The sequence below is a fragment of the Silurus aristotelis genome (genome assembly GCF_946808225.1).
Source record: "Silurus aristotelis genome assembly, chromosome: 24".
In the NCBI taxonomy this organism is placed as follows: Eukaryota; Metazoa; Chordata; class Actinopteri; order Siluriformes; family Siluridae; genus Silurus; species Silurus aristotelis.
The window spans coordinates 10,657,155-10,684,690 of NC_139597.1; the positions used below are offsets into that span (position 1 = coordinate 10,657,155).

At 35.9% G+C, this 27,536-nt stretch overlaps 1 protein-coding gene across 1 annotated transcript in view; it reads left to right on the top strand.

The window, feature by feature from the left end:
• The first annotated feature begins 9,104 nt into the window (after positions 1-9,104).
• Positions 9,105-27,536, top strand: part of LOC310719075 (xylosyl- and glucuronyltransferase LARGE1-like) — a 50,126-nt gene continuing 31,694 nt past the window's right edge. The window contains exon 1 of the mRNA XM_083528396.1: positions 9,105-10,862. The gene's annotated coding sequence lies outside the window, so the exon portion shown is untranslated. The remainder of the gene's footprint in view (positions 10,863-27,536) is intronic.

A 27,536-nucleotide genomic window follows, 5' to 3' on the forward strand; every position in this document is an offset into this window, starting at 1 on the left:
TGAACAGTAGAATGAAATACCTAAAACAAATTCCAATATCTTTGTATCAGCTACATTAGAATTAACCAGCCATTGGTTATTGCCTTAAATATTTAATTATGCCTTCTGTATTAGTGTGTCTGTGGGAAACAAATCTAAATATGCTTTTCCCACACAAATTCAATATAACAAAGATAATTGGTTATTATTTGATCATTTTCTTTATGAAGATTTTGTTAAAGTTATTCAGGCAGTTATTTGAATAAACTAAACTAAACTAAAATAATGAATATAGTTATAGTCAAATAATAGTTTAGTAAGTTATAAGAGGCAATCATTGGTGTCCAAGCACCCATCCAATATCACCTCTAGTGGCCAGTTCTTGTCATGTTATACATTTTATGCACATTTTCATTTAAAAAATGGTCCAAATGTTAAGCCAAATGACAAAAAGAAAAAATTGGTTCATGATTAACCTAGAGGCCTAAGACAAGTTTTAAAAAGTAGACTTCACACATTATGCAAATGGTCACAAATTCGAGTGGACAGCACAAGACTTTGAATGAATTGAGGGTGACCATCAAGCTAAAAAATAATTGTAACAATATAAGCATAGAGATTGTGGAAGCAAGTTTTTTTTTTTTTCTCCAATAAATAGGCCATCATCAAAAACCCACCAAGAGATTACCACATAGATTGATCATGCGCTATCTATGTGTCACCATTATGTCACTATAAATGCAATTTATGATCATAAGAAATATCAATAGAATGCATAAAAAAGGAGTGTAGAAATGCATATAATACATTCATTGTATAATCGGGAGACAGACCAACATTTTTTTTTGTCTGTACTTGATAATAAATGCACCACAGATGCCTCTGTAATAGTAAAAAGCACATTATATTAAATAAACTGACAGTGACTTTGACAAAGTTTAAGCAAAATATGTAAGCAGTATATGCATGTTTCCTTCAGACCTTAAACTGTACTTTCTTACTCCGCACTACCGGGAGCTTGAAACAAAGGCAGACAAGCTGCATACAATTCACAAAACAATCCAATTATTATTTGAGGATGAAATTTCCAAATGTTTGACATTCTCTATGAAATCATCTTTAAAATTATGTCAACATTTATTTCATTATATTATATTGTGTGTTCACCAGCTTCATTCTCTAAAAAAACAATGACAACAGCAAAACAAACAAATCCAAACGACTTTAAAACCTCATAGCACCTGAATGCCGTGTTTGCTTTTCTGCAGACCACTAAATGTAGAGTCTTACCTCTGGGCAAAGTTTGGATTCAATTTGCAGCATTGCCAACATTGCATTAGTGCTGAAAACCTCTTTTCATTCTCAAGATATTCAAATCTCTTTGTTTTACTGAACCATTAACAACCAAAATCTGTTTGTAATTAAATGACTATTTATCTGCAGTTATTTGAAAAAGGAAAGGAAAGGTTTGTAATTGGCAATGACTTTACTTTATTTTAGGTATCCCAAATTGTAAACCAAATCACTCATGTATAAGATATTACGGCAGCAATATTCTACTGCTTACATACAAAGGCATATAAGATTTTAGTAAGCCTCATGTGCTTTTGAGGGAAATGGATGGTGAGATGGGGTAAGTAAGGTGGGATTCACCTTCTCAACCTCATTCATGCCTAAGGCATTCAATCACATAGTAAGGGAAACCCACATGAGCCAGTAACCAGAGCTTAGGGGACCATGGAGCTGTGGCCAATCTGAATTGATTCAAGAAGAAATGGTTGTGCCTTCACAGGATTTGGGACGACCATAACTTAAGAAAAAAAGGACAAACTGCTAGAAATGGCAGGAGCCTAGTTGATAAATTCGAGCCCTCCATATCATTGTGTTTAATGTAGTCCAAGTTAAGTAATGCTTTTTATTTACAAGTCAAATATCTATTAAATACAACAATTTTGTGGGCTCAGCAAATTTATCAATTTGGTCACTGCTATTTTTAGGAGGTTGTCTTCTACTTTTCTTTCCTCCTATGTCAAAACAGGTGTACCGTCTAAATATACACTGGTAATTCTGTATTTTTATTCTGTTGATCTATCTATAGCCCACGTAATACATGGGTAAATTCAGTAGTCATTTTTTTCATTTCAATACAGATGTGAATAGAATGAAAGATGTCTCCCTATGCATCTTGTTTGTGCTAGATGTAAAACTGATATGCTTTCTGCTGCACTGGGACTTGGTTACTGTGTTGTGTATTATTTGGAAGCCTAATAGTATTTTTTATGGCTTATTAGGTTTTCCTATTCACATCATTTCTCTCTTCATTCAAAGTACTCTTGGAAATGCTTGAATGTTCATTTACAGAATAATCTTTATAATTGATCAGCCATTTAATAGCGAATGACATGTTAAATCAAGTGATTAATTAAATCAATTTGGTAGCCTATTGTAGCCTGCAAGTGATGATAAAGCTGACCTCCCAAATGAGTCCCAGTTGCACTTATACTTTCAAGTACCACACTACTTTATGCTCACCTTTATCCTTTTAATGCAGGACTATTCTTTTGTCTCCACTGAAAAGCTATATTAACCTTTAACACACATCATACCTCATAGACATGAACACTAATTGCTCACTGCATTTAAAGACACCAGCCATGCTGTATACTCTGCATGTGCATTTTATATAATCTGTAGCATCATAAAAGGCTTCATACAGTATCTACGCACCTGACTCCATTTCTATTACAGCTGAATCCTCCCACTCATGTTTCTCCTGTTGAGGACTGAATTGAACAACATGTTCCATTGTGCTGCTGAATGCTGGAGTGTCCATTGCATTGGCCCCCTGTGTAATTATGAACCAGTGCCTATCAGCTTGAGTTTAATTTGTTATGCTAAACAGAGGTGCTCCATCTTCACAGCCATAAACAATAACCTGATTTTTCATTCTGTCACACAGAACTCAGGAGAGCCCAGAAAGACCATCTGCTCTCACAAAACCAGCTTCTGTGATGGATTTTTCAGCCATATGAACCAGCATGGATCTAAAAACTAAACAGTTTTTTGTAACCATATAAAGTATGCGCTTTAAGGGGGAAATGATACTGTAAACTAGTCAGCATAAACATAAGTGCAATAACAAGAATATGTGGCATTGACTATCACTGTAGGGACAGAGAAAGAAATATTTTCCTTTTTATAGTAACTTACAGCAAGGAACATTCACTGTAACTAGTGTTACAGTAACTTAACCACACTTGCTAAATTGCTAATTTACAGATGCATAACTATTAGTTTTTTCTGCCATGTTATTGTAAAGATGCATATCTTTTCAGCAAACCTCTCATTAACTTTTCTGGTATATTAAACTTTTTTTACTGTATGAGTCAGTGTAATTAACATTACATCATTAATATTAAACCAGTGCTCACAACACTCGTTAAATGTGGCTTGTTACAGCAAAGGCTGCACTTCCCTGTGGCAAAGAGTAATACATTTAGAGCGATATTTCACTACAGAAAGTGTACAAGCAACATAAGTACATCAGGAGTTTGCTCATCTGTAAGCACATCAAATTAGTTTCTATCATTCAAACCTTAAAATAGGTTCCTCTCTTAATACTAATGTATGATGAACAATAGAAACAAACAATAGAAATAGAAATACCGTATTTTTCGGACTATAAGCCGCTACTTTTTTCCCCACGCTTTGAACCCCGCGGCTTAAACAACGAAACGGCTTATTTATGAATTTTTCCTGGGTTTTTCTCGGTTTCACAAACTTCAAGCTAAAAAACCGAACCCCATAACTTTAGACCAATGAAATTTCTGAACGGAAACAAAAAAAAAGGCACCTCACCTGAGTTCTGAGCTGCACGGCATCGGGAGAAAAAACGTTTTTCTTAAACGCACGACGATGCCAAAAGATAAACTCCCGAGTGAAATAGTTGTGAAAGGAAGGAGGAAGAAAGTGAACAATGACTTTCTTGGTAGGCTACTGTTTAGATACAAGCCGTTGTAACGCGTTGAGTCTGGTTCAAGGAAAAGCTCGCTAACTCCAGTTGCAACAGAAATCATATAAGCACAGACAGGTTTCCAAAACTCGTGCTTTTTTATTATTCTTGGCAACAGCATTACGGGTTAGTCAAAGAAACTTAAAATAAGCATCAAAAAATACTTATATATTTATATATATATTTATACCGACATATTCCTCGGTCTCCACACATGCAGTAATAGCGGAAAAATTAGGCGGCAGGCTATTCCCAAAATATCGCTATGCTCCTAAAGGAAGCGCAACATATTTCACCCGTTACACCGTGTAACAGACACTGTCTTTCGTTTAAGCCTGTGTAAAGTGCATAAGTTTCAATGTAGGCTTATAGACAGGTGCGGCTTATTTATGTTTAAAATAAAAATCTTTGTCAAATTCAGTGGGTGTGGCTTATACATGGGTGCGCTTTATAGTCCGGAAATTTCAGTACTATGTACAAACGGACACAGTTTTTTTTACACCAATTAACCTTTTACTGGTGCTCGAAATTATAATAATAATAATAATAATAATAATAATAATAATAATAATAATAATAATAATAATAATAATGATGATGATGATAAAATCAATCACAAAAGAGAATTTTTCTGTAACTGGCAACCAATACTGACTCACCACTAAATATCAAGCTCATTGATGTTTTTCCCCATATAGAGTTTACTAAGCTTTAGACATTTTACAAGCTAAATCTTACAATACAAAAGTTGTACGCTTGTCTGTGCTACAGCAGTGCAAGGAAAAGTACAATTTAGTGCCTTTAATTTTTAGATTATTTTGGTAAGTATAATGCACTGACTACTGATCTTGTGTGCCTCTGTGCCCTCTAGGACTTGTCCAAGTTGCTGCAGTTTACCTGTGGTTTGTGGTTCTGAAGTTCCCAAGGTGCAGTGGAGCATATGAATTAGCTAAACATAGTTGGTTAAATATGATTGGTGCTTGAGCTCCTATAATCTCCTGTGTGGAGACAGTCTTTGGCATTATAGAGACCTGCTGATATTCTGCTTTAGCGATTTTGTCTGCATTCCTATAGAAAGTCAATTCATTGCAGTTGGCAAAGTATAAGCTGTTCTCTCATTTGCTTGCAATGATTTCTCCTTAGCACAGGGCACCTTTTTTCTATGTGAGTCTCATTAACACATAGATAGAGCGAAGATGGAGAGAACTCTATTCGGATCTTCATCCTGGAGCGAGCTGTCAGGCCAGTCCCTGGGGAGAAACTCACACAAATGTGCTCTCTGTTCTGTCCTGTTGCTTCACACAGAGCAATTATTCATATGTTATAGGATGTGACAGGCAAAACAAATCATGCAGATACTCCAGGTACTCTGAGTAGCATGAAAACACCACCATGGATAAACGATGTGTGTTGGAAAAACATGGTCGGGGCAAAAGTGTCATTATTCTGTTATACTGTGACACGCTGTGTTAAGATTCCCAAAATGTCCATTGATTAAAAGTATTAATCAAATAGATTTTATTAGTATTTTTTCAGCTGAAAAAAATAGCCCCTAATAAATACGTTCTCAAACAGTGGCAGAGTGGCACTTATTTCACATAAAACCTCAATAAGAGCCCAATCTTTAAAAATAATGCTGCTGATTAGAAGAAGGTCATGGCTATAATAACAACATAACCTCTAAGAATAAAACAGAATTTACTTATTTTAATACATTTCTAGTAAATCTGCTCACTCTGTAAAAGGCAGCTGAGAGTTTACAACCTTGTCAAATTTAAGAAAAGAAACAGGTAATTAACTTTCTTTTCCTGAGACTAACTAGTGACATCAGAAAGCTAATGCACTTGATACTACAGCTACGGACAAACCATACCAGGTGTTGGCTTGTAAAGTATCCTGGCAGTATTCTATTACAATGATTAGTTCAAGAATGGGATTTCATGTCCCAGTTGAATCCTTTCTCACATCTTTTCAAGTCTGGTCTATCTCTTCTGACTGTATCTGCCAAGAAAGTCCACTGAGACTTTCACCAGCTTGATCCACTGCTTCTCAATGTTTCTGACCTTTATTACTGATTTCTAATTATAGCCTAAGAGTAAAGTGGTTGTTGCTGTTGGTTGGAAGATTTTTTTCATGCTCTTTTACAAAAGATTTTATTACAGTATTTCTTACTTAAATTTTTATCCAGTCAGTTGTGTCCTTAAAAAAAATAAAAATAAAAATTGTTTATAACAATGTTTTATGCCATTAACCAGCTATTGAGTTAAGGGCTTTGCTCAGAGGCCAAGAGTTTGTAACTTGGTGTAAGTGGGATTTGATCTCATGACCCTCTGAGCCAAAGTCAAACGCTTTAACCTCTAAGCTACCACCACTGACAATGTTGGTTATTGTGGTTGGTTATTTATAGATTTGGTTTGTGTAATTTTATCATTGTAATTATTTATGTATAATGAAGTTGAACAGGATATTATTTTCATGTTATACCACTTTACTATTCAAATATGTCATGTAAACCATCTTCATGGAGCTTGCTTCGTTCACAGGGACATTGTCATACTGGAAAAGGCTTGGCAGCAGTTTTGGAAAAGGCTTGGCAACAGTCAAATTACAATAATACCTGTGTGAGGGACAGATGGGGCAGAATAAAGAGGGAAAATAATAAGGACTACACCCTGTGCACTTTCTGTAATCTTTACTTTTTTTCTTCTCAAATCTCTGACTAAATATTTCCAAAGTACTGAATATATAAATTTTCTGTTGTACTGTATCCCCTTTCTTATTATATATATAAGGCTCAAATACCACTGACTGACTCACACACTCATCAGGAAATCTCAAAAACCACTGAACGGATTGCAATGAAATTTGGAACATACCTTCCTCTTGGGTCTTAGGTGCTCACTAAGAAAGGGTTTTGAAAAATTCGGCCTGGATCGCGCCTAACTTGCGATATATATATAAAGCTCACATACCACTCACTGACTCACTCACTCATCACGAAATCTCAAAAACCACTAAACGGATTGCAATGAAATTTGAAACATACCTTCCTCTTGGGTCTTAGGTGCTCACTAAGAGAGGGTTTTGAAAAATTCGCCCTGGATCGCGGCTAACTCGCAATATCTATATATATATATATATATATATAAAGCTCAAATACCACTGACTCACTCACTCACTCATCACGAAATCTCAAAAACCACTGAACGGATTGCAATGAAATTTGGAACATACCTTCCTCTTGGGTCTTAGGTGCTCACTAAGAAAGGGTTTTGAAAAATTCGCCCTGGATCGCGGCTAACTCGCGAAAATCGCGATTTCTCACGCATTGTAAACTCTTCGAAATAACATTAAGGATCCTAATGAAACTTAGTACATTGTTTCTTATTAGATGTTAGATGCACGATAAAAATTATTTTCAAAGTAGTTTGCCCTGTATCCGTACTACAAAGGGGTAGTACGTTATTTGTTGACGTTACGTTCTGATCTCTGATCATCCAGTCCTGCTCAGTGCTTACTGCTTATTGGCATATTGCTTAGCGTTCTGCCTTCCTTAGCGAAGTACAGGTACTTTCAGCTAGTGTGTATATATATATATATATATATATATATATATATATATATATATATATATATATATATATATATATATATATATATATATATATATATATATATATATATATATATATATATATATATATCAATTCTAACAACCATTATCTAAAGTAAAATAAAGGGTCAAATATATTCAGCTTGTGAAATAAAATATGAATGTGAATTCCAGTGACAAAAGAAAAAGATTTCTAGGTTGAGGGGGGAATGAAAAACAACCTCATCATTTACAACAGCAACCTTCAAACTTGATAAAGTGACTTCTTTTCTTGAAGAAATAAATTAATGTGGTAAGCAATTAGTCTGATGCTTTTATCCCTACTGCTGGTGCTCTGTGTAGTGGTGACCGTCTGCATAACCTCCTAACACCTTCATTAACCTTCATTGGATTCTGTGACGATTGCTGCCCTGTGGCTATGTACACTCATAATAACTTTGATCTGATCTGAACCTACCATATTCTGTGTTCCTGATGATGATGATAATTAAGAAGAAGATGATTATGATGATGATGAAGAAGAAAATTAACACAGAGATCTTAATGCTAATAAGGAAAACCACTAGCAAATTCCAAGTAACCATCTGCTTGTGATATTACACAATAAAAAAACCTGGCACTCTGTCAAACATAAAAAGATGGCCCTCTCAGACCAAAGGCAAGTTCTGAGAACTTAACAGCTTGCAGGATGTCTAATGTTCAGAGGTTATAAGGGTTTTAGAGTGCATGCAATGTAGTCTGGTTTGAATGTTCCACACTTATGTAAACGCTAGAATAACTATTATGAAATATTGTTGGTGCTACTGGGATTTGGATTTGAATCTTGTGCATGAGAAATCATATGCTTTATTTTATTTTGATGTTAAAAAGTGAAAAAAGAAAAATCATTCTATCAACTGAATCTGGATTTGTAATCTCGAATCAGGCTCTTACATGAAATAAATTTGGTGGTGCTCGAATGTGTTGTGCCACTAACAGATGTTTACTCATTTTTCTGTTTTATTAATTTATAAATTTGTTTAGTTTTAAAATGTGGTGTTGGTTGGTACAGCCCCGAGGTATCCAGTTAGATCTCAGGTGTTCAGTAGTTTCCGTCAAATCAAATAGGCTTTTTATTGGCATTCTAACCATATACAGTACAGTACACAGTTAAATGAAACAACATTCCCCAAGGACCAAGGTGCTCCATAGGAAATCATAAATTGACAAAACTAACTGAAATAAAGTGCACATGTTTGATATTTAGTCCAAAAAACATCATTAAACAGTGAGACAGTAAGAAAATGACACTGTAGCACTAATCAGTACGGTACAGATTTATTAGGGCAAATGGATTTGTCTGTATAATAAATAATACATAAATATTAAATAGTGGCATGTAAACCCTGAATTGTTTTAACAGCAATTGTTTTTTAGCAAACAGAATTTTACAGTTCATGAGTTTGTTCATTTGTGTGGGCGTACGTCTGTGTGTGTGTGTGTGTGTGTGTGTGTGTGTGTGTGTGTGTGTGTGTGTGTGTGTGTCACTCCAGTCACTTTGTATTGAGTAGCCAGTCATTTTAAAGGCTTGTCTACAAAATCAAGTGTGTTGACTACAAAATCTATTTGATTAAGGCAGCTCCAACAATTTCAGATTAACTTACAAACATTTCTGTTTCAAAAATTTCAAACCAAATTATTGTCAAACAAAATATTCTGTACGTTTACATGTCGGGGATTAATGTACAGGGCTTTATGAGGGCAGTCCGATCCGAGCGGCTGTACCGTGTTTTACCGAGCGCGCAGTGGCGCGGTGAGGATTGGATCCTCCATGCTTTACATTAGCGGGAGGATGCTGGGAGGATGCTGGGAGGATGAAGGCGCTGTTGTGTTCAGGCAAACAGCACATGCAGCCGGCGATTTCTGCCGGTCACCACCAACACTCTGATGATGCTGATGATCTGTGAACAAGGAAACGTTATGGCGAGCAGAAATGTCGCGTTTGCGTTGAACTAATTCCTGGCGCTGTGGACGAACCGGGTCTCGGACCCCAGTCTTTAAAATGATCCCACACACACACGCTTTTTTGTGTTGGGACTGTGAATGACAAGCGGAACGAGAGCGGAATTTCAATGATCGCATTTGTTTGCTTTAATGCGGAATTTGTGCAACTTCGCCGGCGCTGTGTTTTCATCTCTAAACGTGTGTTTTATAAAAGACCATGAGCTGTGTAAAATACTGTCTGGTTCGGATTCGATTTTTTTTCGTACTGCTGCTCATTGAAACAGCGTCCTGATTGTGTCCTGATGCTCTGATGTCAATTGTTAGCAATATATTTCTTTATTTAGGGTAAGTCAGTTCTCCTGATATACAGGTCAGGAAAGTCCTCCAGTTTCTGATCCATGATTGTAGGGAAGTTATGGGAGCTCGGTCCTGTCTCTATCCTGTTCTTTTTGTGATGAATCGGGATGGCGGATGTCCCTAGTGTTAAATAAGACATGCCTGGTGAAAGCGTCTTCTGAACTTGCTCGGATTTTGCCTTCTGTCAAACAGTTTCAAGCTGGACATCGCCCTGAAAGATTTACAGGGTGGTATGAGTGGGAGTTTGAGAGCTTTAACAAAGATTCAGAAAAAAATCGGATCCGATTTCTTCACAAACAGGTTTAAATGCGGAGAAAGAACCTGTTCAGGGCTTTCTGATGTCGGTGCATCGCCTGAGTGTGAACACGGCCACATTTATTGCCGATTATAGACCAAAGGACTTTTAGAACCTCGACAACAACAAATATTGACTGCCTGTTTCAGATTGCACACACTGCGTGCTATCTGAAGGAAGTCACGAGGCTTCATAATAAATACAGCGCGCACCAGACCTGGAGCACAACGATCTCTCAATATCATCTAACTTTAAAAGGGTAGAAAGAGTCACGGAGGCTTCCATATGATCTTGGACATTTATCTGGGACTTGGAAAAAAAAAACAGGCTGTATGTTTTTGTGTTCAGTGAAGGAGCTTTTTACTACGGCTGCATCGTCGACGGAAACCCCGTCCGCGCGCTGAACCGGTGCCGAAGCGGAGCTGTCCACTACCGCGGGTTCTGACGCAGAGCTACACCCGTTGCTAATAACTGATACCACACACACACACACACACACACACACACACACACACGCACACACACACACACACACACACACACACACACACACACACACACACACACACACACACACACACAAAACGGGTTGTCGAGACTGCCAAACGGAGTGAGCTCACAAGGTAAACAGAGATTTTCTATAGTTTATAGCTTTATTTGGAGTGTGAAAACTCTCTCTTTTTCTCTTTCTCTCTCTCTCTCTCTCTCTCTCTCTCTCTCTCTCTATCTCTCTATTTCTCTCTGTCACACACACACACACACACACACACACACACACACACACACACACACACACACACACACACACACACAGGCCATTAAAAAAACCCAACACAAAGCATTTAATATTATTTTCTTTTAATGGACAAACATAAAAAATTAAATATATATATATATATATATATATATATATATATATATATATATATATATATATATATATATATATATATATATATATATATACTGCAAGCTAATTGCAACAGAACTTTTCCTTAACAAAAAGACTACTGTTGGAGCTCTTCTGAGGCTCTGTGGCAGATCTAAGTGCATTTAAGTGCAGAATAAAAGCTAAAAGCTTCTTAATCCATTCATTTTGATCTGCAGTATTGGACTATTATTTCATATTATATGACTGTATATTTTTTACTAAATATGTTGTGAAAATGAGCAGATTCATAATCAAAAGTCTACAATATTCATGCTGTAAAATCAGCAGTAGCTTTTATTTAAAGTAAATTAAAAGTTTGGAAATTGTGTTTCTGTTTTTTTTTGCACTGTTTGTGAATGACCAATATCGAGATAAGTTTGTCAAATGCAAAGGCATATAAAGTCTCACTCAGGAAGCTACAGGTATCCTAACACCGCTGATCTTTTTATTGTCCATGGAAGCTGTATTGACCTGAGTTTGGATCTGGTTCATTACTTATTGTTACTTATTTCAAATAATATTACTACAAACCCAAAATAAAATTATTTTGCTACTGAAGGACAGATATACAAAAATCTGTATATTGGCATGAATGCATTAATATACACATTTCTTTATTTAAATACATTTAATAATACTATACAGGATAATGAACCTATTAGCAAAAGTCAACAATCAGCATTTTGGGTGTCTTCATATCATATATATATATATATATATATATATATATATATATATATATATATATATATATATATATATATATATATATATATATATATATATATATATATATATATATATATATAAGCAGGTGGTCCAGTATTTTTCCAAAATGTTGTTTATGATGTGTAATTTTGAGCCACTGTCAGGGACACATTTTGGATTTTTTTTGAGCAAGTCACACTTGAGCGAGTCTACTCCACGTGATTGCACCATAATTGACTTATTTCCAGATTGGCACTAGTAACAAGACAGCTTGCTATTTGTTTTATGTATAAGGAAAAAAATGACCAGATCGAAATTAAACACTTTGAATGGGTAATTATATTGTTAGATTCTTAAGATGAGCTAATGCCTCTGTGGCCGAACTGATCATTATCCATATGTCTAAAACTTCTTTCTCTTTGCTCTTTTCTTCCTCTCGTCGTGAATAAAAATAGGAAAGCATCATTCTCCCTAAAGGCTCTATCTGCAGCTGAGGAATTTAATGAATTTTCTACTTCCATGACCTTATTTCCATCCTTTGGTTGCCATGAGCTCCCTGAGCTATTTTTTCATGACCTTTGAGTGAATAATAGGCTTCCTTTCGGTCATAAAGGTGAAATTTTGTGGTATTGTCACCTTACAAATTAAAGGTCTCATGCATGATTGTATACAACCTCGCATGTTCCAACCATACTGCGTAGGTTTCCTTCAGGTTCTCTCTTTTCCGTCTACACACCTGGAGTGGCTACTTAAAATTGCTTCTAGTTGTGAATAAGTGTATGGTGTTTAGTGTATTGGTATGAGCACCATAGCCACATTGACTCTGACCAGGATAAAGCTGCTTTGTCAGTTGTGCCAGAGGCTTTTGAAAAAAAGGAATCCACAATGTAGATGTAAAATCCCCTGCTCTGAGCTGCAGAGATTTAGTTGTAATTTATTCACATGAAGCAGTTGATTTTGTGTTGCCTTTGCATCTTTATAGCTCTTCCCCCAGATGTTTTTTTTTGTGTGTGCTGCATTTGAGTTTTATTCCTTAGTGTTGCATTTACACAGTGCTGACTCCACTGTACAGAAATAGACTCTCAAATTTTTACTCCCAGACACAGTTTTTCCTCAGTTGCACTGCATGATTGCCTGCTGTTTTACACTGTTATGCAGGCCATGACTCTTCAAATGTGTGTTTAGGTTTCCCAAGCCTCATTCCACAGGGATTCACAGAGGTGGGAACCTGTGAGCAGCAGGCAACAAAAACTGCTTTGCGTCTTTGCAGTGTGAAAAATGAGCCCACAGTACCAAACATCCAAAAAACATATACCTATATAAATAAACATTTTATGCATTAGGTTGTTCATACTAAAACTCAAGTACAATATAAAGGATATAAAAGAGCTACATATCTAAAAATTTCTTTGTGTGCACTTTCCTCTTCTTATACTGTACTTTCTTAAAGCATTTGTACTTTTTGTTGTTTGTGGTAAGAGTGCTCTATATCTATTAAATTAAGAAGCCATCTTCTGTGCACAGCTCTCTTCAAGTTCCATAGGTTTTCAGTAGGATTTAGAGCTGGAATTCTTCTGAAGCCATTTCTTGAATGAGATGGATTTCTGTGCCTGGTTGTTATTGGGATGGAAAGTGAACTTTTCTTCATCTTCAGCTGTCTGGAAGAGGCCTGCAAGCCTTGTGCCAAAATCGCTATGTATTTGGAGCTATCCATGATTCCTCTCCATTGATCTCCCCAGTCCCAGCTAAAGAAAAGACTCATAGCATGGTGCTGCCAACATCGTGCTTCAACATGGGCATAGGATTTTTGGTACAGGTGGCAGGAGATTATTTATTTATTAACTGTTTTTGTTTCTTTGTGAGAAACGGCATGTACGTAGCAGACTACAAAGTCCAGGGAGCGCTTTTTTTTTTAAACATGAATCTGAAGTGATTAATTGTGTGCACCATCACAAGCCCCCATTACACAAGGTGTGCACACTTATATAGCCAGCTTATTGCACATTTTATCTACTTGTTTTTTTCTGTGAATTGCCCATTGTTATAACACATCAGATATTTAGATATGGTTTTACTTTTAACATCACAAAAACCTGCAATCTGAACAAAAGGGGTGTAGGCTGCATATGCGGTACTCTGTGTACTTTCTTTTTCCTTACTAGCCTTTTTTTTCTTTCCCAATACTTTTCTTTATCTGTCTGTTATTCAGTGTTTGCTTGCATTCAGTGCGGTGGACAAGACCTTGTAGCGTCAATATAGAGCAAAATATATAAGCAATAAGTGAAGCTAAATAAATTCAATGGCAGCACAGTAGGCATGCACATTTTAATCTAAGTGTGACCCCACATGAGTTACTCAGAGAACTGAGAAGTCAAGGTACACACACACAGTGAAAGAGTCTAAGCAGAACACTTAGTTTCTTCGTGCATTTATTCAAGATGAAATATCTTTTTACAATTTGCATGACACAAGCTATTTCAGTCAACATGTCTTTCAACGGTTTCTTTGTACAGTTTTCTAATGTAGAAGAGGAACTGAATACAGTGAAAACTACATTTTCATCTCAAAGATGCAGAACTTACCTTCTCTATAGGACTTCCTTAACTTCCACCATAAACACACCATGGTCTTTGTTATAAGCAATAAAAATGTGTAACAATGTTATTACAGCGGTACCCTGTTGGTGCAGTGGATAGCAGTGCTTCTTAGAGCTCCAGGGTTTTGTGTTTGATCCTTGAGTTGTGTGGCATTTAGCTTGTTCTGTGATTCCTCTGGGTACTTCAGTATCCTCATACCTGCTAAAACATGATAGATGCTTGCAGGTGGTTTGACTCTCTAAATTGAGTGCCTTAAGAAGAACTGGCATACTGTACCATCAAGTTTTGTACCCAGTGTTTATGGAATATTTTCTGAATCCACTATGACTGTAACCATAAGTTTTTCCTCTCAGTTCTGTCAATGAATTACTAAATTAATTCCTATTGTAAGTTTTATATAAAGGGTTAGCATTTGCAGATTTTTCTGTCAGATTTAATTGAATCCCCCTTGCACATTTTATTTCATTCTAATTTTTTTAATAATTTTGGTATATGAAATGAATTTTATTCACAATTTTCGGTGTCTATTAATCAAATACTATTGACACTGCAGTTGGCAAACTGAATATATTTTAATTAATTATCTGATTGGGGTCATGTTTAGATTTTAAGTGTTATTGAAAGATAGACTTATAATGTACAATGTAAAAATAAGCTGGTTTCTTTTTATTTTAAAATGCAGTAACTCTATTATCTGAAAAAGCAGCTATGGAGGATGAATGACTAAAAATAATTGTGCCCACATGCCACTGAAAAAAAAAAAGTGTTTATTATTATATAGACACACAAAGAATTAATATAAATGGCACAAAATCACAAAGGCAGTATGAAAAATCCCCCCCCCCCCCCTAGTTGAATGAGTCAGCTGTGTCTGATGCCATGTTGCCAGTGGGGTATTCAGAGTCACAAATCTAATTTCTCCATGCGTGTGACCTTTCCACAAATCACAGTTCAGAGCATCTCGATGGTAGCAACAACTGTGATTTCAGGTTTTGATCATTTTCTCTTTCACGGCTAGGTGAGGAAGGACTCACTTGTCGTTGGTTATGTTCATCTACTGTACATGACAACACAGACATTTGTCTGTATCTTGGAAACCGAACCAGTGTATGCAGCTAAGAATGTCTAGAATTTTTGCTCTCCTTATAACAAAATAGATAAGTACTAGGTGAGGTGGACATGCATGGGGTAGAAATGAGTGCTGATATTTATTTATTTTTTTTATTTATTTTTTTTCCGACCAGATTAGAGCCATTATCACTCAAGGAAACATTAGCAAATTATTAAAGCAATTTCTTTGTGAAAGATTTTGTATTCTCTGGTATGGCTTTTGTATTTTGTCAGAACTGGGACTGAATGATTTTGCATGGGTTAAGTCTTTAGAACTTGTTCACATTGGCTCTGTGTAAATCTTATTTATTTCACTTCTCTTAGAAAAATATTCTAAAGAAGCATTTCATAACCTTTTGCAACTGAGGAGAGATAGAGGTCTTTCAGTTCTGTGCAATAACAATCTATTTTTTGTATTTGGCTATTGAAATCAGGGGTCTTCATTTTTAAACCACAGAACAGTTTTGTTTTAAAAATATTGTTGCAGACTGGGTTGGTGGGGTGTATGTGTGGGGAAGGCAGTGTTGGCAGTTGTTCTGGATTTTATGAACTGCTTTTATAGAGGAAGCTGTATTTTTGATGCAAGTCACCATATTTTCAAATAAAAGCTGCTTTTGTTTTTTCCCCCTTCCCTTCCCTTGCTGCAGTAGTAGTAGTCTTTCCATTATCATTACTTAGTTTTTTTTTTCACCTCTTTCACAAAAATAGGAGGTTTGTTTAACACTCATGTTAATAATTATCTGAACCTATTGCAAGTGTTGACGTGATTTTTCTCCTTCTTCTGAAATCGTGTTGTGCGTGACCTCGTAAAGGTCAAAATACAGTGTCCTATATTTATACATTTTATTTTGATGCAGTAGCCACTTTCAGCCCAGTACCTAATCACAACCCAGTGGTTGGGGACCTCTAAATAAGATCTCTTCATTGTTCTATGTAATTCCATTTATCTTCCTACATTTTTTCCATAATTTTCCCGTATTTCATTGCATTTTTCTTTTGTTTCTAGCATGACTTAATTTCTGTTAGTGTTAAGATGTGCCTCACACTAGTTCTCTAAACACACATTCCTATGTTATCTGTTCAGTTTCAATAGGATCTTTACGATGCGAGTACATAAGGTATACAGAATGTCTGTCTGGGCTCCCGCATCTTTTTTTCACCATGTCTTCTTACCCAATAAGGAACAGTTTTAGCTCAGATTTTTCCAGTATGTATATACTTGTCTGTTATCTGCATTAAACTGAAGAAAAACATATGCACCATTCTGTGTGCTGTGTGATTCTTCCCTGATCAGAAAAGACACCACTAGCATTGTAGATTGCATGGAAAGCAAGGGAAGATATTTATTGCTGCAGGGACTGGTGCACTATGACATCCATATCCTTACAGTAACACATCAAAGACTATTTAAAGTCATAATATAATTTATGTAGTTTAGCAAAAACTGTAGACTTATATTTTAGACTCATGTGTAAATATACATAAAAATTTTAACAATGATAGAAAATGAGATAGGCCATTCACTGTTTTTAGGATGCAGATGTGTAATGTGCTCATTTTTGATTGAGCAGTCAAGTAGACCTATGTGTCATTTCCAAGAGAGCGATTTGCATGAGTGGAATGAGTTTTAATGTAGCACTGGCTCGTTTATATAAATCATAATGGGCTCTGCTGTTGCTGTGGCTCAATGCACTGTAATATGACTAAAAATGTATTAGTTTGTTCCATCATCACACTTGGTTTCCTTTTATCACACAGGTACAGTCAAAAATACTGTGTAATGTCTGTGCAGGACTCAAAGTGGAGGTCTTATTCAGTGAAATTCAAGAACCTTCAAAAGTACATTAAGCATTTTTATGAGCACTATCAAGGTGAAATATCAAATAAAATGCATATCAAAATAGTAGCTAACTTGTTAAAAAAAAAAGCAATAAAAAACAATGACAAGAGCTAAAAAAGTTAAAGTGGGGGGGGGGAGTATTGGGATGGACACGTACTGTATAATGTTTATAAAATACTGAACTTATTTTAAGTCTAAGTTAATTCAGACATTTTAATTATAATTGGTGATCAGCCTTAATTACAGCTTTCTCTACAGCAGTGGTAACTAAGATCTGCCAGAATTTGCTTGTCTGTGCTTTAATTCTGTTGTTTGAAACAGAAGCAGGGAGAATGCAGACTGTACAACAGATGGTTGAATTATTTGAAATTGATTTGAATTTTAGATGGTGTGAAGCTTTTTTAATTTATGTCTTCAATTTATGTGAATTTTTTGGTTAAGGCTTAATAATAGTTACACTTTTTAAATTCTTCAAGTCAGTAAAATCCTCAGAGCAACTCATACATTTTTTTAAATGAAGGAGAAAGAAGTAGACTACACTAATAGCTAACATTATACGACTCATTCTTTCCTTTAATATTTACAATATAATTATACTAAATTACTTTATGGTTGCTTTGATTTATTTCATTTGCTTTGTAAAATTTTGACATTTTTCTTAGCGTTCAATGATTTACAATTTTCAAGTATAACATTTTATTTGCTTGCACGGATGTTCATGGATTCATCATGAATTTAGTAGTACGTACTTTGACATCTACTTCATCATTTTTGCTTTAAAGAATGTTTTTGTAATAGAGAAAATTCAAAAAATACTGGAGTTAATTACCAAATAATAATGTGGCAATAATAATTATAATACTGTTTGCACTATTTTAAAAACATTTCAAAATTGCCTGTTCTAAAATATTCCAATGCCCAATTATGAAACTATTTTATAAAACAATTCTATTGGTAATTTAAGGAACATAAAAAAATAAATGCATGTGTGCCGATCTACATGTGGTAAATAAATAAATAAATTCATGTTCTGTAGAAGTGTTCATTTTCTGTTGCCATTAACACACAACAAATCTACTCTGTGTGGATAACTTTGTTAGATTGTGCAAATAGTACTAGAGATATGGGTTTGTTATAGCTTTCACAGTACATTTCAGAAGACAACTGAAAAGAATAATGCTGAAAATTAAACCTAATTTTATTGTGGTGATAAACCCCTTTTCTCTTTACTATGCTTCTGGGACAAAGGCAGTGGTGTCTCACGCTCTGTTTCTGTTTACATTTTAACCTCTTGCAGATACACATCTGTGGTTGTGAAATCATTTTTGTCTCATTCCAAACAAAGCAAAAAACAGACAAGCTATCATAATAACCACCTTTATTTTTGCATATGCTACAATATGATGATTGTATACAGAATTATTCATTGGAACACACAATTATGTGATTATATCACCACGTGTTTTATAGAAAAAGACAACAGCCAGAAACTTCATATGTGAATATGAATACTTCATTTATCTGAATGCATGAATTTTATTGCAAATTAGAAGTGCAAATAGTTTATTACACATCACCTTGGAAAAATAATGCCACCGAAAAAAAAAAAACAATAGTGATAATAGTGATAGTGGGGAGGATATGAACAGAGATTCCACAGTTTCTTTTCTAATTATTCCATTTTCTAGTTTGGTTTCTTTTCCTTATTGATTATTCTGATAATAATACGCATTCTGTTTCCCTGCACTCACCGCCTATTTAAAATATGTAGTTATTTTTCACTAATATCTCATGTTGCTTTTATGCTTTCATTTCATGTTTGACTTAAAGGGCTCTTGTAAATGTATATGGATCATTACAGTCTTACATGAGGAATATATTTAAAAAGGATACATTGTATTGATAGTTTTTTGTGAAGTACTATTTTAATATCCTGCATTTTCTTTTGTTGGGGTGGTTTAGATGGTAGCATAATGGCTGTTAAGCAAAATAAGTAGGATAAATAAAATAATGGAAAATGATCCACCTTACATTTCTGATCAATACGTTTTCTCTGGACAAGCCAGACTCCATTTTCCCTAAGCATTTCTCAGCATAATTGGCTCCACTTGATGAAGAGATAGATGAGGATAGGGGTGGGGAGATTCCCAGAATACAGGAGAGAGAGAGAGAGAGAGAGAGAGAGAGAGAGAGAGAGAGAGAGAGAGAGAGAGAGAGAGCGACACAGAGCGAGAGATAGAAAGAGAGAAAAGGGAGTTAGGATGGGACAGAAAGAGACAAGTCTCTTGTCCTCAGCTACTGGAGAAGATCCTAAGTCTAGACTCCAGATTTTAGAGATTCTTTTTCTGGTCAAATGACAGAACTGCTCTCTGAAGCCAAGGAAAACCACAAAGTCTTTCCTTCTATCTACTGTGAAAGAGATTAATAGACTTCTCCAATTACTTTAGATGGTGGAAGTGTTGTATTAGAGTAAATGTGACAGGCTTAATATGCTGGTTAGGACACCACAGCACAGCATGACCTACTTAAACAGCCTGTGCTTTTTCCATGTGGTCTTGTTTTAGGAGCTAATTAAGCAAAGAAGAGAACCAATCAGTACTTTTACAACAATGAGCAGGCTGATGAAGTTACTTGCAAAAAAATATATACAATTGTAATGACTAGATTTAGATTTTTTCCTCATAGATCCTTGATTTCTTTTCTAGAATCTTTGATTGCATGTTTCAATGTTTTCCCAAATAGATTGTTTACAACTTACAGGTACACGAAAAGCAACGAAATGCAGTTTAGCATCTACAAGAAGTGAAAGTATTAGCAATTATGCAAATGTGCAGATAATTATGAAAGAATATTTACAGCAGGTAATTATATATATATATATATATATATATATATATATATATATATATATATATATATATATATATATATATATATATATATATATATATATATATATATATACAGTGAGGAAAATAAGTATTTGAACACCCTGGTATTTTGCAAGTTCCCCCACTTAGAAATCATGGAGGGGTCTGAAATTGTCATCGTAGGTGCATGTCCACTGTGAGAGACATAATCTAAAAAAAAAAATCCAGAAATCACAATATATGATTTTTAAACTATTTATTTGTATGATACAGCTGCAAATAAGTATTTGAACACCTGTCTATCAGCTAGAATTCTGACCCTCAAAGACCTGTTAGTCTGCCTTTAAAATGTCCACCTCCACTACATTTATTATCCTAAATTAGATGCACCTGTTTGAGGTCGTTAGCTGCATAAAGACACCTGTCCACCCCATACAATCAGTAAGAATCCAACTACTAACATGGCCAAGACCAAAGAGCTGTACAAAGACACTAGAGACAAAAATGTACACCTCCACAAGGCTGGAAAGGGCTACGGGGAAATTGCCAAGCAGCTTGGTGAAAAAAGGTCCACTGTTGGAGCAATCATTAGAAAATGGAAGAAGCTAAACATGACTGTCAATCTGCCTCGGACTGGGGCTCCATGCAAGATCTCACCTCGTGGGGTCTCAATGATCCTAAGGTAGGTGATAAATCAGCCCAGAACTACACGGGAGGAGCTGGTCAATGACCTGAAAAGAGCTGGGACCACCGTTTCCAAGGTTACTGTTGGTAATACACTAAGACGTCATGGTTTGAAATCATGCATGGCACGGAAGGTTCCCCTGCTTAAACCAGCACATGTCCAGGCACGTCTTAAGTTTGCCAATGACCATTTGGATGATCCAGAGGAGTCATGGGAGAAAGTCATGTGGTCAGATGAGACCAAAATAGAACTTTTGGGTCATAATTCCACTAAACGTGTTTGGAGGAAGAAGAATGATGAGTACCATCCCAAGAACACCATCCCTACTGTGAAGCATGGGGATGGTAGCATCATGCTTTGGGGGTGTTATTCTGCACATGGGACAGGGTGACTGCACTGTATTAAGGAGAGGATGACCGGGGCCATGTATTGCGAGATTTTGGGGAACAACCTTCTTTCCTCAGTTAGAGCATTGAAGATGGGTCGAGGCTGGGTCTTCCAACATGACAATGACCCGAAGCACACAGCCAGGATAACCAAGGAGTGGCTCTGTAAGAAGCATATCAAGGTTCTGGCGTGGCCTAGCCAGTCTCCAGACCTAAACCCAATAGAGAATCTTTGGAGGGAGCTCAAACTCTGTGTTTCTCAGCGACAGGCCAGAAACCTGACTGATCTAGAGAAGATCTGTGTGGAGGAGTGGGCCAAAATCCCTCCTGCAGTGTGTGCAAACCTGGTGAAAAACTACAGGAAACGTCTGACCTCTGTAATTGCAAACAAAGGCTCCTGTACCAAATATTAACATTGACTTTCTCAGGTGTTCAAATACTTATTTGCAGCTGTATCATACAAATAAATAGTTAAAAAATCATACATTGTGATTTCTGGATTTTTTTTTTTTAGATTATGTCTCTCACAGTGGACATGCACCTACGATGACAATTTCAGACCCCTCTATGATTTCTAAGTGGGAGAACTTGCAAAATAGCAGGGTGTTTAAATACTTATTTTCCTCACTGTATATATATATATATATATATATATATATATATATATATATATATATATATATATATATATATATATATATATATATACACAGTAAAGACCAAAAGTTTATATATATATATATTATAGACACACCTGCTCATTCAAAGAGTTTTCTTTATTTTCATGACTATAAAAATTGTAGATTCACACTGAAGGCATCAAAACTATGAATTAACACATGTGGAATTATATACATAACAAAAAAGTGAACTGAATATTGTCATATTGTAGGTTCTTCAAAGTAGACATCAAGAGAATGCCAAACGTGTGCAAAGCAGTAATCTAAGCAAAAGGTGGCTACTTTGAAGAACCTACAATATGACATTTTCAGTTCACTTTTTTGTTATGTATATAATTCCACATGTGTTAATTCATAGTTTTGATGCCTTCAGTGTGACTCTACAATTTTCATAGTCATGAAAATAAAGAAAACTCTTTGAATGAGAAGGTGTGTCCAAACTTTTGGTCTGTACTGTATATCTATACATATATATATATATATATATATATATATATATATATATATATATATATATATATATATATATATATATATATATATATATATATATATATATACAGTAAGGAAAATAAGTATTTGAACACCCTGCTATTTTGCAAGTTCTCCCACTTAGAAATCATGGAGGGGTCTGAAATTGTCATCGTAGGTGCATGTCCACTGTGAGAGACATAATCTAAAAAAAAAAATCCAGAAATCACAATATATGATTTTTTAACTATTTATTTGTATGATACAGCTGCAAATAAGTATTTGAACACCTGAGAAACTCAATGTTAATATTTGGTACAGTAGCCTTTGTTTCCAATTACAGAGGTCAAACGTTTCCTGTAGTTTTTCACCAGGTTTGCACACACTGCAGGAGGGATTTTGGCCCACTCCTCCACACAGATCTTCTCTAGATCAGTCAGGTTTCTGGCCTGTCGCTGAGAAACACAGAGTTTGAGCTCCCTCCAAAGATTCTCTATTGGGTTTAGGTCTGGAGACTGGCTAGGCCACGCCAGAACCTTGATATGCTTCTTACAGAGCCACTCCTTGGTTATCCTGGCTGTGTGCTTCGGGTCATGTTGGAAGACCCAGCCTCGACCCATCTTCAATGCTCTAACTGAGGGAAGGAGGTTGTTCCCCAAAATCTCGCAATACATGGCCCTGGTCATCCTCTCCTTGATACAGTGCAGCCCTGTCCCATGTGCAGAAAAACACCCCCAACAAAACACCTGAAAAGAGCTGGGACCACCGTTTCCAAGGTTACTGTTGGTAATACACTAAGACGTCATGGTTTGAAATCATGCATGGCACGGAAGGTTCCCCTGCTGGTTTAAGCTCTTTTCAGGTCATTGACCAGCTCCTCCCATGTAGTTCTGGCTGATTTCTCACCTTCCTTAGGATCATTGAAACCCCACGAGGTAAGATCTTGCATTGAGCCCCAGTCCGAGGGAGATTGACAGTCATGTTTAGCTTCTTCCATTTTCTAATGATTGCTCCAACAGTGGACCTTTTTTCACCAAGCTGCTTTGCAATTTCCCCGTAGCCCTTAGGAGGTCCTTTCCAGCCTTGTGGAGGTGTACAATTTTGTCTCTAGTGTCTTTGGACAGCTCTTTGGTCTTGGCCATGTTAGTAGTTGGATTCTTACTGATTGTATGGGGTGGACAGGTGTCTTTATGCAGCTAACGACCTCAAACAGGTGCATCTAATTTAGGATAATAAATGTAGTGGAGGTGGACATATTAAAGGCAGACTAACAGGTCTTTATGGGTCAGAATTCTAGCTGATAGACAGGTGTTCAAATTCTTATTTGCAGCTGTATCATACAAATAAATAGTTTAAAAATCATATATTGTGATTTCTGGATTTTTTTTTTTAGATTATGTCTCTCACAGTGGACATGCACCTATGATGACTATTTCAGACCCCTCCATGATTTCTAAGTGGGAGAACTTGCAAAATAGCAGGGTGTTCAAATACTTATTTTCCTCACTGTATATATAAAGCCTATAGCAGTGAAAACATGTGCAGACACTATTGTAAAAGGTAAAAGGTTACAAGGCTAGTGATAAATGTGCAAAAGCTGATAATCTTGGTTAACTAAATATATGTATACATATGTGTGTAATATTAGGGAGGATGTACAGTATGTAAGGTATATATAGATACACATACATATGAATAAAATATTCGTGCAGATCTATTTAAGGCACAATATATGTAGAGGAAGTGTATAAATATAAATGTGAAGGTCCAGGTTTTTGTAATGTAATAGATCTGGGTGGGATAGCAAACGAAATATCTCATATGGATGGCCCCTCCCTTCCAAATATAGTTTTACCAGGTTTACCAGGCAGGAGGGCGCAAGCATATGGCCTCTTCTATCTAACCTTCCCATTGTGCCTGTGTCCCTGTTGAGTGTCCTGATGGTATAACTGGTCAAAATGCAAACTGGGCTCTCTAACCTAAGTTGGCAGTCAGTCTAGGGAAAGAAACTTTAAGTTTAAACTTGCAGAATGCAGCAGAGATCGGAAATGCAAGTACATTGATTGAGGCATTTAGAAGGCCACAGCCAGTAACTTCTGAAATCTACAATTTCAGATTTATTTCATCCAGAATGAATTACCAGAACTTCCCCGGATGCTTCTGCAGATCTGCTAGTCCTGGCAAGGTTAGACATACAGCCAACAATGAACAAAACCATTGACTGCTGTGCTTGTGGGAAGGTCTTTCATACAAAGGCATCCTACGTGATCTCCTCAAGGGTGGGAAAACTGCATTGCTTCTGCACTTCCCACGCTCCTCTGCCTCTGTTGAAAGAAGCACAATGTCTCACAAGATAGGAGAGGCAAAAAAATGGTAGTTATCAAGACTGAAACGTTCACCTTACCATCTCCTGTCTCAGCATAGTAAGAAAGTTCTATGCACAAGTCACCTTGATTTATCCAGGAAACAACGTAGTTTTAAAGCTGGCAAATCCACACTGGACAAGATCTAATAGTGCCTGCTGCAAAAGAGGTCCCTCATGCCGAGAAGTCAACTATACATTGCATTAATTCGGCTGACAATGGCAATCAACCTGGCATCCTACAGTATGTTGGCATCCACAGAATATTCAAAATTCTCAGCCACAGGCAGCACAAGTAGCAAGATCATATCAGGCCAAGCATCTTGTCTTATGGCAAGCTTGGCATGTTTGCATGAACCTCTGCTTCGAATATATCTGCAAGAAGGACTTAAATCTTGCAACAGAAATGGCCCAATTAGCTTATAACACACAGAATATAGAACATCAAGATGACTAGATGAGTCATAGTACCATCATTCATCTGAAGCAACTACAATAGAGATGGCCACCCTAAAATAGGTTTCATCAGCCATCTGAGAAATTGTTCCTCCTTATTCGGGAGAATGACACTACCATTTAAATTTTTTCAAACCATATTTTTAACACTTACTGACTTCGGAATTTATGAACTATCTACCATGACATAAAAATGTAGACTGTTTTTGGTATAAAGTAATCCCCCGCTTTACCACTGTTCGAATCTTGAATCCCCCGGTTTATCATGGAATTGCATTTGCGACATAACTAATTTGTTTTGCTGATTTTTCCGGTCTCTCGCGGATAGACCAAAAAACTTATAGGAAATTGTTTTTTATGGAGTTTTATGTTGAAATAATAAAATGTATTAATAAAAATATAATTATTAATTATAAAATGAAGTAAAATGTTAACAGTACAGTACTGTATACATAAAATATAATTTTTTGGGTTGCGTCTGTTTAACGTAGGATTACTGCATGTTTAATGTATATACTTAAAATATTTTAAATGATTTGAAACTCTCACCACCACCTAGCTAGAGAGCTGAATTCTAGATCCTTCAGCCATGTAATGTTCTATCTAAAGCACAAGAAAAACAACAGGAGAATTATTGTATAATTAAAACAATTATTTAGAAACCAATATTAAAGTAAGAATTATTAAACCTATGTTATTTGCAATTACATATGCCAAACTTAAGTGAGTTTTTTAGGGTTATAAAAAGGAGGCTATAAAATATTAGCATTAGTTAGTATTCGTTAGCTACCCTTAATCAGTTGAAGTGACAATACTGACCTTATTTCTGTCTTAGAAAATTAATTTTATTTTACAATTAAAAATGTCTTAAAATAGAGTTTTGCTAGTATATAGACTAAGTAGTGCTTTCATTTTTTTTCCTTGTGATGCTCTGGGCTCTGACCACACTTCTTAATTTATCTCTCTACATTCCCTAAGCACCTGTATCTGGGTCAGCCTAGTTTCTGCCATTCATCTTATCATCTACTCTAAAATTAATAGCCATGTCATTCACTTTTATTGCCCTCCACTATCTCTCAAATACACCTTGGTCAGTTGAATTACTTATACTTCCTACAGATAAAAACGATACCACTGATATGGTTGATGTTGTTCAAGGAGCCACTAATTGAATGCCTGAACTTTAGTAACACAGCAGCAGCAATATTCTTGTTTGTCATTTTGTCAGTTTACAGTAGTTGGCCTGGTCTGAGGGTAAATGTTAATTCCTTCATTTGGACGAAGCCTGTGCAGCAGGCCCTTTGGATTGTTTGGATTTACAGATTATACACCTATGCAACAATACAGCAATAAAAAGCTGTAAAGATACAGTATCTATTCGAGTTTCAGCGGGTTTGCAGTGTGCAGAAGTGGCCCTCTTTTTTTCACCTACATAGATGTCAGGAAAATGTATATGGCTATTTTATCTTACGGCAAAGGCATTTTTAGTTACATGGATGACACACTTCTATGATTTTAGTGCACTTGCCTCTCAGCCCAGAGCTCCTAGTGGTGATGGCCTATAAGCTTTTCAATGATATGAACCAAAAACTAGTGAATTCTTATGTTTTTCTACATAAAAAGAAAGTCTGGAAACTGGAAAATATCGTCAAGACTTGGCCTAGCCTACCCAGGAGTCTTAAAGAATGATCAGTATGGGGTGGCATATTGTAATTTCTTGATAATTCAACAAAGAAATTACAGTACATACATTAGCAAAACATAGCAATGTACAATACTGTACTCTATAAACTGTACAGTATATATGTATTTATATTATAATATTTTTTACAATTTTTAATATAACTATTGTCATTGAAAGATCGAAAAATCCTAAGTGGAACCATCATATCTCAAGGACCATCTGTATAAGCAAAGAAAATGTGGAAAAAATGGAAGTTGCTAACAATTATTTGTTCTGCAAATAGAACTGGAGGCACATACTGTGCCAAATTACCAAAGACTCATGCACTGTTTGTGTTTATTTTTTGCTATTCAAATCAACCATTTGGACAGGACATGGCAAATAACTTATTTTACTGCACTTACATACTCCCTGTGCTTTCCCACTAAATAAATTGATAATAAAAACCAAGGATCAAGGATCAAGGATCTGCTATGCTTGACAGTAGATGAATCAGATTTCTTGTATAAATGTTATT